Source organism: Styela clava, chromosome 8 (genome assembly GCF_964204865.1).
Source record: "Styela clava chromosome 8, kaStyClav1.hap1.2, whole genome shotgun sequence".
NCBI lineage: Eukaryota > Metazoa > Chordata > Ascidiacea > Stolidobranchia > Styelidae > Styela > Styela clava.
Window position 1 is genome coordinate 23616477 of NC_135257.1, and position 13512 is coordinate 23629988.

The window sequence follows — 13512 nt, forward strand, 5'->3', positions numbered from 1 at the left end:
CCTCCTAAAAATTGTTATGACTTTTTGTTCAAACGTGCGAAAACCTTCACTTATATTTCATTGGGAGGTGTGATTTGGCCGCTTATGCCAGCCGTCTCTCGAGACGCGTGTGCTATTCGCTCAACCGTGTTGTGTTGAAAATACCAGAAATTTTTTTTTATTTTGAGAAAGTTTGAAAAAAGAAGTATTTTAGTGTCTCTTGGGATGCAATAAAGGAAGATTAAGAAGAAATAAAAATAAAAACTTGTTGACGTAGTCATACTAAAATGTGACGTCACGACCATTTAGCATCATGACGGGGGATGCAATAAATTACATCGAATTTCACCTACTTACAGAAGTTAATGCAATGTAAAATTTCCTTACAAATTCACTTTACCACTCATTTTAAGTACGTTATTGAACATTCACATTTCGAGTTCTTAACATTGACTGAATACCCTACTCACTGCATGTTGTTATGATAGCGAATATAGGGCTTGCAGGCAAAATAACGAACGGGAGACTGTTCTGCCTCCCCTGAAATATTTTTAGTTAATCAATTATCTGCTTCGCTATTCGCTTTTGGAAACTCTGTTTTTGAAATTTCTTTCTTGTTTCCTGCTTTTCGAATTGACAAATGTGTTTACTAATATTTTAGCAGGTTCTTTTGACGTTGAAGATGAAGAGAAACATGCTGAAAGTCATAACAAGATCAAAGATGCCGATTCAGGTAATCAACAAAAAATTAAAAAACAAAAAATTGGTGCTTGAGATGTCCTAGCTGAGCAGGGAGTTCCATGAAAATTTCCCCTTATTCAAAATGAGAGACCGACCGAAATGAATGGACTCGGATACACATGCGAAGCAGTAGTCTAACTTGTCTCATGAAGTAACACTACGGTCAACTTACGACTTCCGCGTAGCAAGAGAGTATCACGAAAGGGGTCTAAGAAAGGTTGCAAATATTTTTTTTACATTTTCAAGAGGTCATCACACAAAATTTCGAAGTGAAAAGCAAATCAAATAAAGCCCACAGGAAGTTTGGAAATAAAAAAAATTTATAGTCTTCTAGCTAAAAATACAATCTTTAACCCTGTGTAGCCGCCATCTTCCTGGGACATTTTGTATACCCCTCCTAAAAATTGTTATGACTTTTTGTTCAAACGTGCGAAAACCTTCACTTATATTTCATTGGGAGGTGTGATTTGGCCGCTTATGCCAGCCGTCTCTCGAGACGCGTGTGCTATTCGCTCAACCGTGTTGTGTTGAAAATAACAGAAATTTTTTTTTTATTTTGAGAAAGTTTGAAAAAAGAAGTATTTTAGTGTCTCTTGGGATGCAATAAAGGAAGATTAAGAAGAAATAAAAATAAAAACTTGTTGACGTAGTCATACTAAAATATGACGTCACGACCATTTAGCATCATGACGGGGGATGCAATAAATTACATTGAATTTCACCTACTTACAGAAGTTAATGCAATGTAAAATTTCCTTACAAATTCACTTTACCACTCATTTTAAGTACGTTATTGAACATTCACATTTCGAGTTCTTAACATTGACTGAATACCCTACTCACTGCATGTTGTTATGATTGCGAATATAGGGCTTGCAGGCAAAATAACGAACGGGAGACTGTCCTGCCTCCCCTGAAATATTTTTAGTTAATCAATTATCTGCTCCGCTATTCGCTTTTGGAAACTCTGTTTTTGAAATTTCTTTCTTGTTTCCTGCTTTTCGAATTGACAAATGTGTTTACTAATATTTTAGCAGGTTCTTTTGACGTTGAAGATGAAGAGAAACATGCTGAAAGTCATAACAAGATCAAAGATGCCGATTCAGGTAATCAACAAAAAATTAAAAAACAAAAAATTGGTGCTGGAGATGTCCTAGCTGAGCGGGGAGTTCCATGAAAATTTCCCCTTATTTAAAATGAGAAACCGACCGAAATGAATGGACTCGGATACACATGCGAAGCAGTAGTCTAACTTGTCTCATGAAGTAACACTACGGTCAACTTACGACTTCCGCGTAGCAAGAGAGTATCACGAAAGGGGTCGAAGAAAGGTTGCAAATATTTTTTTTACATTTTCAAGAGGTCATCACACAAAATTTCGAAGTGAAAAGCAAATCAAATAAAGTCCACAGGAAGTTTGGGAATAAAAAAAATTTATGGTCTTCTAGCTAAAAATACAATCTTCAACCCTGTGTAGCCGCCATCTTCCTGGAACATTTTGTATACCCCTCCTAAAAATTGTTATGACTTTTTGTTCAAACGTGCGAAAACCTTCACTTATATTTCATTGGGAGGTGTGATTTGGACGCTTTATGCCAGCCGTCTCTCGAGACGCGTGTGCTATTCGCTTAACCGTGTTGTGTTGAAAATAACAGAATTTTTTTTTTATTTTGAAAAAGTTTGAAAAAAAAAAGTATTTTAGTGTCTTTTGGGATGCAATAAAGGTAGATTAAGAAGAAATAAAAATAAAAACTTGTTGACGTAGTCATACTAAAATATGACGTCACGACCATTTAGCATCATGACGGGGGATGCAATAAATTACATTGAATTTCACCTACTTACAGAAGTTAATGCAATGTAAAATTTCCTTACAAATTCACTTTACCACTCATTTTAAGTACGTTATTGAACATTCACATTTCGAGTTCTTAACATTGACTGAATACCCTACTCACTGCATGTTGTTATGATTGCGAATATAGGGCTTGCAGGCAAAATAACGAACGGGAGACTGTCCTGCCTCCCCTGAAATATTTTTAGTTAATCAATTATCTGCTCCGCTATTCGCTTTTGGAAACTCTGTTTTTGAAATTTCTTTCTTGTTTCCTGCTTTTCGAATTGACAAATGTGTTTACTAATATTTTAGCAGGTTCTTTTGACGTTGAAGATGAAGAGAAACATGCTGAAAGTCATAACAAGATCAAAGATGCCGATTCAGGTAATCAACAAAAAATTAAAAAACAAAAAATTGGTGCTGGAGATGTCCTAGCTGAGCGGGGAGTTCCATGAAAATTTCCCCTTATTTAAAATGAGAAACCGACCGAAATGAATGGACTCGGATACACATGCGAAGCAGTAGTCTAACTTGTCTCATGAAGTAACACTACGGTCAACTTACGACTTCCGCGTAGCAAGAGAGTATCACGAAAGGGGTCGAAGAAAGGTTGCAAATATTTTTTTTACATTTTCAAGAGGTCATCACACAAAATTTCGAAGTGAAAAGCAAATCAAATAAAGTCCACAGGAAGTTTGGGAATAAAAAAAATTTATGGTCTTCTAGCTAAAAATACAATCTTCAACCCTGTGTAGCCGCCATCTTCCTGGAACATTTTGTATACCCCTCCTAAAAATTGTTATGACTTTTTGTTCAAACGTGCGAAAACCTTCACTTATATTTCATTGGGAGGTGTGATTTGGACGCTTTATGCCAGCCGTCTCTCGAGACGCGTGTGCTATTCGCTTAACCGTGTTGTGTTGAAAATAACAGAATTTTTTTTTTATTTTGAAAAAGTTTGAAAAAAAAAAGTATTTTAGTGTCTTTTGGGATGCAATAAAGGTAGATTAAGAAGAAATAAAAATAAAAACTTGTTGACGTAGTCATACTAAAATGTGACGTCACGACCATTTAGCATCATGACGGGGGATGCAATAAATTACATTGAATTTCAGCTACTTACAGAAGTTAATGCCATGTAAAATTTCCTTACAAATTCACTTTACCACTCATTTTAAGTACGTTATTGAACATTCACATTTCGAGTTCTTAACATTCACTGAATACCCTACTCACTGCATGTTGTTATGATTGCGAATATAGGGCTTGCAGGCAAAATGACGAACGGGAGACTGTTCTGCCTCCCCTGAAATATTTTTAGTTAATCAACTATCTGCTTCGCTATTCGCTTTTGGAAACTCTGTTTTTGAAATTTCTTTCTTGTTTCCTGCTTTTCGAATTGACAAATGTGTTTACTAATATTTTAGCAGGTTCTTTTGACGTTGAAGATGAAGAGAAACATGCTGAAAGTCATAACAAGATCAAAGATGCCGATTCAGGTAATCAACAAAAAATTAAAAAACAAAAAATTGGTGCTGGAGATGTCCTAGCTGAGCAGGGAGTTCCATGAAAATTTCCCCTTATTTAAAATGAGAGACCGACCGAAATGAATGGACTCGGATACACATGCGAAGCAGTAGTCTAACTTGTCTCATGAAGTAACACTACGGCAACTTACGACTTCCGCGTAGCAAGAGAGTATCACGAAAGGGGTCTAAGAAAGGTTGCAAATATTTTTTTTACATTTTCAAGAGGTCATCACACAAAATTTCGAAGTGAAAAGCAAATCAAATAAAGCCCACAGGAAGTTTGGAAATAAAAAAAATTTATGGTCTTCTAGCTAAAAATACAATCTTTAACCCTGTGTAGCCGCCATCTTCCTGGGACATTTTGTATACCCCTCATAAAAATTGTTATGACTTTTTGTTCAAACGTGCGAAAACCTTCACTTATATTTCATTGGGAGGTGTGATTTGGCCGCTTATGCCAGCCGTCTCTCGAGACGCGTGTGCTATTCGCTCAACCGTGTTGTGTTGAAAATAACAGAATTTTTTTTTTATTTTGAGAAAGTTTGAAAAAAAAAAGTATTTTAGTGTCTCTTGGGATGCAATAAAGGTAGATTAAGAAGAAATAAAAATAAAAACTTGTTGACGTAGTCATACTAAAATGTGACGTCACGACCATTTAGCATCATGACGGGGGATGCAATAAATTACATTGAATTTCAGCTACTTACAGAAGTTAATGCCATGTAAAATTTCCTTACAAATTCACTTTACCACTCATTTTAAGTACGTTATTGAACATTCACATTTCGAGTTCTTAACATTGACTGAATACCCTACTCACTGCATGTTGTTATGATTGCGAATATAGGGCTTGCAGGCAAAATAACGAACGGGAGACTGTTCTGCCTCCCCTGAAATATTTTTAGTTAATCAATTATCTGCTCCGCTATTCGCTTTTGGAAATTCTGTTTTTGAAATTTCTTTCTTGTTTCCTGCTTTTCGAATTGACAAATGTGTTTACTAATAATTTAGCAGGTTCTTTTGGCGTTGAAGAGGAAGAGAAGCATGATGAAAGTCATAGCAAGATCAAAGATTCAGGTAATCAACGAAAAAACAAAGAATTGGTGCTGGAGATGTCCTAGCTGAGCAGGGAATTTCATGAAAATTTCTCCTTAATTAAAATGAGAGACCGATGCTCAAATATATGAGCTCGAAGACCTATGAGAAGCAGCAGTCTAACTTGCCTCATAAAGTAACATTCCGGTCAACTTACGACTTTCTCGTAGCAAGAAAGTAACACGAGAGAGGTCGAAGAAACGCTGCAAATAATTTTTTAAATTCTCAAGAGGTCATCACACAAAATTTCGAAGTGAAAAGCGAATCATATATAGCCCACAGAAAATTTGAAAATTAATAAAAGTTATGGTCTTCTAGCTAAAAATACAATCTTTTACCCTATGGAGCCGCCATCTTCCTGGGACATTTTGTATACCCCTCCTAAAAATGTTATAACTTTTTGTTCAAACGTGCGAGAACCTTTACTTATATTTCATTGTGAAGCGTGATTTGGCCGCTTTGTGTCAGCTTTGTCTATAGACGCGTGTGCTATTCGTTCAACCGTGTTGTGTTGAAAATGAGTGATTTTTTATTTTTGAAAAAAATTTTGTTTTGGTATCGATGTGATCAATCCAAGCGAAACCGACTCGACAACAAAGTCGTAACCTTCCAGACAAGTCTAAACATGCATTTTTAGACGGCACGGAACTCTTATTAACCACTGAAAAGGCGATTTTTTCGTACGATAACAACAAAAAGGAAAATACCAATAGGAACTACAACATACTAACGAAACGATCCATAGGTCCGTTTCGTGTCCAATAAAACAACGAAATTTCGGGTATTAGAACCCAAGTGGAAATTCAAAATTAGTAACAGACTTCTAGCGACGTTTTCCATTTCAACTTCCGATATTTTAATTGGGAAATCAGCATGCTTGCATATACCGACTTCATATCTTGTTTGTACAGTTCCTCATCCTACTATGTATACAAAGGCTGATAGAAACATAATTTGAGTAATTTAGAAAATCAGAAGCTACCATAAAGCCTATTTGTGATTACTTTTTTCATTGAATTGAAATTTTTCTCAGAAATCTTTTTATATTAACATTTCGTGGTTTTCCATCTCACAAATTCTTTTCAACTTTTGTTATTAGGCGAACGAACATCGAAGCTGGCATTTGCTATTCCAGTATTAATAGTCCTCGTAATTGGATTAGTGATTGGATGGACAATAAGTAAGATTAATTCTTTAGTATGAATCGTGGCCTATTCGAGTTGGTGTTCCTGTCAAACAAGTAAAACATGATTAGCTCCCAATTGGCGTACGATCTTTCAATCCCCCCCCCCCCCCCCCCTCATTGATGAAACGTTTTTAATAAGAGTTGTTTTCCACGAACTCCTATTAAAAATAATTCTTTACGTCATAGTTTTTCAGATCATATTAACCTGGGCGGGTTCAAGTTTTAGATCAATAAGTCTTCAAAGCAATAACTATTATGGATATTTTTTACAAAGCCGCCGCTAAAAAAAACGCCTTTTCCACCCATCAAAATAAGAGAAGTAGTAATTATACAGTTGGGGTTTGGATGAATGCAGGTTGCGCTGGAAATTAAAATTATTCCCAAAACCTAGCCCTTACTGGATAATTAGTGGCGGGCGGGGGTATTTTCTCAAATCTAACGTTTTTGCATTAATGGAAGGGAAAAACGAAGGCATGTACATATGTAATAATAAAATTAGTGAAAAAATATACAATTAGCAACAGATAGCAAATTATGAAATTGAATCCTAACGGAACTCTAAACGATCAGTTGCCATAGAAACCATAATATTTCGGAAATATGCAATATACCCAATGACGTCAGCTAGGTTTTTAATTCGAAATCTTATTTCTACAGCATCATTAAACAAAGATCAATACTCGAAAGACCGGACCAACTACATAGAAAAACTTAACGCAATAATTGAAGACCAAAAACTGATGATGACCAAACAAAAGAATGAATCCCAAACAGCTATGGTAAAATTTGAGGCTTTTTCGAAAAAACTGTACTCAATCGTCTCTGGTTATACTCTAGGTTTGTACTGTAGATTTGTATTGATTTGTAAGCTGCATTAACGTGAAGCTTTGCTTTTGATTATCATGACATACCAAGAACAGGTTCGTGCGATCCCCCTTGATCGACTAGCAAATGTCACACTTCATATAACTTAAAATTATCAGTCACTAACAATACGCATCAATAGAAAAGTTTGTACAGAACTATACAACCTGGCAATAATATTATAGAAAGTAATCATGATTGACCTGATTATCTTCAAACCTTCGAATCGATGCAATATATGTGATTTGAAAATAATAATGGGTTCTCTTTGGACTAACAAGATACTCCCACATTTTCGGAAATGAATACGTAAGCTGCATTAACATTAAATTCCGGAACTTCAAATATATTGCTATATAATCGTCAGCTGCTGTGTAGGCTACATTAATCATATGCTGCGGTCGCCTAACATCTGGAGCAAAAAAAAAATAGAAAAACGGGTTTGCTGATTATCAAGACAATACATGAGCCAATATCCGACCAGTCCAACTAACTTACGGTCTAACTTAACAATTGAAAAACGGACTAACTAGCTGTTAAAAATTTCAGACCCACCGATAGTCTCTGGCCGGATCCAGCAGCTCTTACGGTTTAACTTGGCAATTACAAATATCAGAACCTACGGTAGTCTTCGATAGCCCCCACAATGACTGGTTGTATGAAGCTTTGTTCATAGCGAAAGACGTGAGCAAGCGTCGCATAAGAAAATTCATAGCCTGATTCTAACCATTGTCGCTGACTTAATACATTTACCAGGAAATAATGATACAAATAAACAGCGCTACCAAGGGTAAAATTAAACATCTTCATTCTATTTCTTCATTTCTTCTTCATTCTATTCATTCTCCAGAGTCATTGTCGATAACTTAACATTTACCAAGAAATTTTAGTTCAAATAAACAGTTCTACCACGGGTAAAATTAAACATCTTCATTCTATTTTAGGAAAATGGATTGCCGACGACGATGTGATATTCTGGTTTGTGAAACTTCGTACATTAGGTATGACATTCACGGGTGCGGAGGATTTCTGTATACAACACGGATCGACTCTTCCCATTATGAGGAATGAGGAAGATTTTGACGCGATCAACAAAATGATACGCAACGGGCTTCCCCAGTACAGGAGGGTATTGTTCTGGACCCGCCTTACATATGATATCACGGTGAGAACTGGTTATTTATTGGACACGAAGTGTACAATAATCTTTTTCGCATACTTTTCTTATTGTAAGAAAAATCGAGTTTCTCCTACTACTGGACCGACTGCTTTGAAATTTTCAGTGGCTAAAAAATTAAAAATTTTCTAGGAAACCATTACTTACTATTTATTTAGTTTAAAAGATTCTGTGGGGTTCATTGCAATGACGTCATAAAAATCAAAACATACGCACCATGTGGCGGTCGCTCGTTTAGGACGATCTGATGGTTAATCAATTCGGGAAGACTACGGCACCGTACCGATACTACGGAGGATTACATGCCTCCGTGTTTTTTCGCTTTTCTTGTATTCATAGCGTTACAGTTTTGATAAAGTACAGGCGATTGAAAGCCTTGTAGGTCAGTAATTGTATTAAATTATAACGAATATCAGTATTTGATAAAAACTCAAGAAAAATGATACCAAACTATCAGGGTGATATTCATTCGTTCGCGTTTTTGTTGTTCACTGTTATTGAACTATTTATTTGTATTGGATTTGTTTATGATCAATAATTTAATTCTTAAGGCTACACGAAATACCAAGTTATACAGCTGAATTGTTTATATATTTGGAAAGCATACATTAAAGTTTTTCTCAATTTGTTGTTATTGGACACGAAATGTACATATGGATCGTTTTCTTAAATTTTTTAAGTTGTTAGTATTTTTGTTGTTGTTCAGAAAGAATTCTTTTCTTATCAACTACTGGGCCAATTGGTTAAAGATTGTTGTTGTCACTAAAAGGCTATTATTTTTTTTCAATTGTCAAAATTAAATAATAATGGTATTTATCTATCAGAATTAAAAGAAAATGGAAATACAGGTACTGTGGAAGATTTGATACTACTTCGTTTGGCCCTGTGTCCATACATTTTGAGAATTGTTTTCTTATTTTATCATGATTTTCATGTCATATTTTTGTTACAGACAAACACAATTGTACAAGATGGTTCATTCACTCAATGGGAAAACGGATATCCGTCGAAATACCCCTTGAGTAAAAATGTGTTCATCAACGTCGCCAAAGATCCAAACGAAAGTTACCAAGGAATGAGGAACTGGCATTTTTCGATCCCGCTAAATGTTGTACTTTGTCAGATATGAAAGTCAAAAATCATTCCTACATATTATCAATGAAATTAAACAGTCGATGCCTAAAACTGCCTTGCTGTACATATTTTGGCATTTATTAAACATTCGCTTTATTAACTTTAACTGCTTTTCATTGGATCAATATTAACCATGGACTGCTCGTTGATTGGTTGAAACGTATTTTTACAAAACATTGAATATATTCCGAACTGAACGATTTATACAAATTGATTAATTCAGAATGGAGACCGAGATAAAACGAGCAGAAATATCATTGGTTGTAGATGAGTGAAAACTCTGCCTGGGATTGATAATTTAAAATGCCAAATATATGGTATTTTGGTAATACATTGCTTTGTTTTATCATTTGTAAAGACCAATATTTTTGACCCTTTACCGCATCTATTTCGAACATGCCTAATACTAACATTTATTGAATTCTTGATAAACTTTTACAGTTACAGATTAAAATGCAAATACTTTGATTTTAGAACTTTTGTTTTTGTGATTTTTTTGAAACTCCTTCCGAAATGGCATAATCAGGGACTCAAATACTGTTTATCTCTGTACCTCGATGTAAGGTAAAAACATTTTCAAGTAAGAGTGAAATGTTCGTATTATTATTAATTAAATCAAACTGTTTAACAAACTCACATGTATAAGTTCGAACTCATATATCTGCTTCCCCTTACAACGCGTTGCCCAGACGGCTGACCATGTGGCCCTCCCCTGACCGTGGGTTTCACCTTTTTTTCAAATTTGCATTGTTAGAAAGCTTTCGCTTAGATTTTTGTTTTGCAATTGTTATAGTCCCCGCTGGTATTGCGTAGCATTTAGCTTTACACATAAATGTCTGGAAAATGTTCATAATGACACCGTAAATAGTTTTGGAAGAGTTTGGAGAGTAATTCACCCTTGAGAGAATTATATTATTAATCGAGTTGCAAACGATTTAAGTCGCTTCTATCCAGCTCCATTCTCATCTCAGATTTCTGTAGTAGTGAGTTTTGGTCGATTTGTTTTGCAAGCTCAGGGTGTCCATAAAGTTTCTTCCCAATTTCAATTTTGTTACGAAGTGAGATCTCAATATATCTTAACCATGCTTGTGTTTTTTTTTAACCAGTAATTCATAAAATACATTTGTGAAAGCCAAAACAATATATGGTATCGATAAATTCACTTTGCGATTTTACCCACAAAAATATTCTGCTTGGTTCATGTACCTAGGTAAAGGGTGCCCTTTTACAAGACACGTTTTGAAAAATGAAAAGAACTAGTAATAGTTTTGATGCCAGTAGCTGCATGTCCGTATAACGGAACTTCTATAATAGTCCACTGATTGTTAGATTAAATAAAGCCCGATTTTAATAGCAATAAATCAACTATAAAACAAGATTAAAGCACTTTTTGCCTTTGGAATTTTAATATGGTTTGTATACATTCCTGGTGGGTCATCAAAAACAAGGATTGTCATGGGTCAATAATTCGCCGACCCTGTTTCAGGCAATGGGTATCATAGATGTACAGGAATTTGGGGCATCCACTAAAACAGGGGTCTGCAACTACGGGGTTGGGTCGCGAAGCCCTCCGATCTGGGTCGCGAAACAATTTAAATTTTCCATAAATATGAGCATCGCGTCTGTGTGGCGTATTTATGTAACAACTTTATAAATCTCTGATTATAATAATGAATGCTTCCCCGTGTATACACTTCGTTATTTACTGCCGTAACGTTGGCCAATCAGAATAAGTGCAAAATTGAAGTAACAATAAACGTTTCAGAAGCGCTCAGATACTTTTGCCATTCAGACAAGCTTTCGTGGTTGTGAATATTATCTCGTTTTGGCGATTTTCGCGTGTTGTTTGTTAGTTTTTAATTGTGTTTTGGTAAATATAAGTCCTAATCAAATAACTCAATAATAATTTTGCTCTGTCGGAGTTTTATTTTAAATGCAGTAATCAAAAATTATTCTAGAAATAGCTGTGATAGACTAGGCCAAACTTTTCTATAGGCACTTGTAAATGAAAGGTTGTTGAATGTATTGAACATTAAAATGATAGTTTGAAACATATAAACCGGTTTATAGGCGCGAACTCGCAAAACCATTATTGAAATAAGAACCAATAATTTTGCAATGGTAGAGTATAAAGCGGAAGAATTTTACCGGGATCGAAAATCGGGGAAACATTCATTACGTAGATGTTTGCATTGATAATTGGTATTATCCTACTATCCCACACAATTGTATGGTTTGGTAGCAATGCGAGGTTAGCAGTAGTCGTGTGGAATTGCTTGATAAAGACAGATGATGAGATTTGTTCCTTCTAAATTAAATAGTTAGGGTGCTGTTACATTTGTTATTGTAAGATATTCTTGATTAAATTCAAAATTTAGCGGGGTTAAGAATTTTAAAGGTAGTTTTAGTCACAAATAATGTTGACAAACTGGTTACTGAAGAATACTCCAAAACAGTCGCGAACGGAAGATACAACGGAGAAATTAAGTGAAAACAGAACACCGCATGCACATTCAGACATCTTTGCGTCTTCAAGCAGTGAGGATCAACGCCCGACAAAAGACTCATCTCCTCACCCTCATCGGATATAAATACATCACTCAAACCATCCTTATAAGCGGAAGTACAGCGAAGAATTTATAAAGCTTGGTTTCACGTGTATTCCTCCTATAAATGATGAGTCACGTCCTCAATGTGTTGTTTGTTCCGGTGATCTTGCCAACGAGAGCCTGAAAGCAGTGGGATTGAAACGCCGTCTTACAGCAACGCATCCAGAATACATTGACAAACCAATACATTTTTCCGCCGATCAGAAAAAGAGTTGTTAGGCGAAATTAAAACAATGCCAAAGTTTCTCACAAGCTTAGAAAAATCTCAAAAGGCATTGTATGAAGTGGCATATTTAATCGCAAAAGATAAAAAACCATACACCAATGGAGAAACACTAATCAAAACTATTGCAATTAGTCAAATTATGAATGGAGACAAGGTAACTAAGGAAATGAAAGAAATACCAATGTCTGTATGTACCATTCGTCGACGTATCAGCGAAATGGGTCAAGATATTAGGTGCCAATTGACTGATAGAGTCAAAGGAGGAGAATACGCTTTGCAATTGGATGAATTCACGGATACGTTTGGCTAAGCGCTGTTGATTGTGTTTGTTAGGTATATAAGTTACTCATGTGCTTGGCGCTTTCTGGAACATGCACTGGTCAAGACATATTCGCAGCAGTGGCGACGAGACTACAGAATGATGTATTATCATGGGAGCGGTGTATTAGCATTTGTACTGATAGGGATGGGGAGGAAAAACAAAGGTTTTTAGCAAGAGTATTACAAATTGGACCTCATATCAATTTCACGCATTGCATTTTTTATAGGGAAAATCTGGCTAGCAAAACATTGGACACACCAGGGGTCCGCAAATACGGGGTCGCGACCCATGTTTGGGTCGCGGAGCTCTCCACGCTGGGTCGCGAAACAATTTAAGTTTACCATAAATATAAGCATCGCCTCTGTGTACCGAATTTAGCTATAACAACTATATAAAACTCTAATTATAATTATGGATTTCCCCCCTAGTTTCGACTTCCATATTTTCTGCCGTAACATTGGCCAATCAGCATAAGTGCAGAATTTGACGTAACAATAAACGTTTTAAATTTAGGTTGGCCGAGGCGAGGGAGACAGGGCAGCGGATCGAGAATAGGAAAGTGGAGGGAGATAGAGCAGTAGGTCGAGGGTTGCAAGTCATTGGCGGGCCGCACGTATTTTAGAAAGTTAAAAACCAAAATAATGGCCAATGAATCACATTTTTCACACAGAAATTTCAAGCAGTGCGCGAAGACTGATCATTTGAATATTTTCAGCGTCATTTAACCATTTGCTCTCAGCATCAACTTTTTTACGTTCTGTTGCCATTTCTCTAATTATAATCAATTATAGGCTTATTAAACGAGTGATTGTG

At 35.8% G+C, this 13512-nt stretch overlaps 1 protein-coding gene across 1 annotated transcript in view; it reads left to right on the forward strand.

Annotated features, from left to right (window-relative positions):
• LOC120346282 (uncharacterized) overlaps window positions 1-13512 on the forward strand; it is a 55885-nt gene that overhangs the window by 34103 nt on the left and 8270 nt on the right. The gene's annotated exons all lie outside the window — the stretch shown is intronic.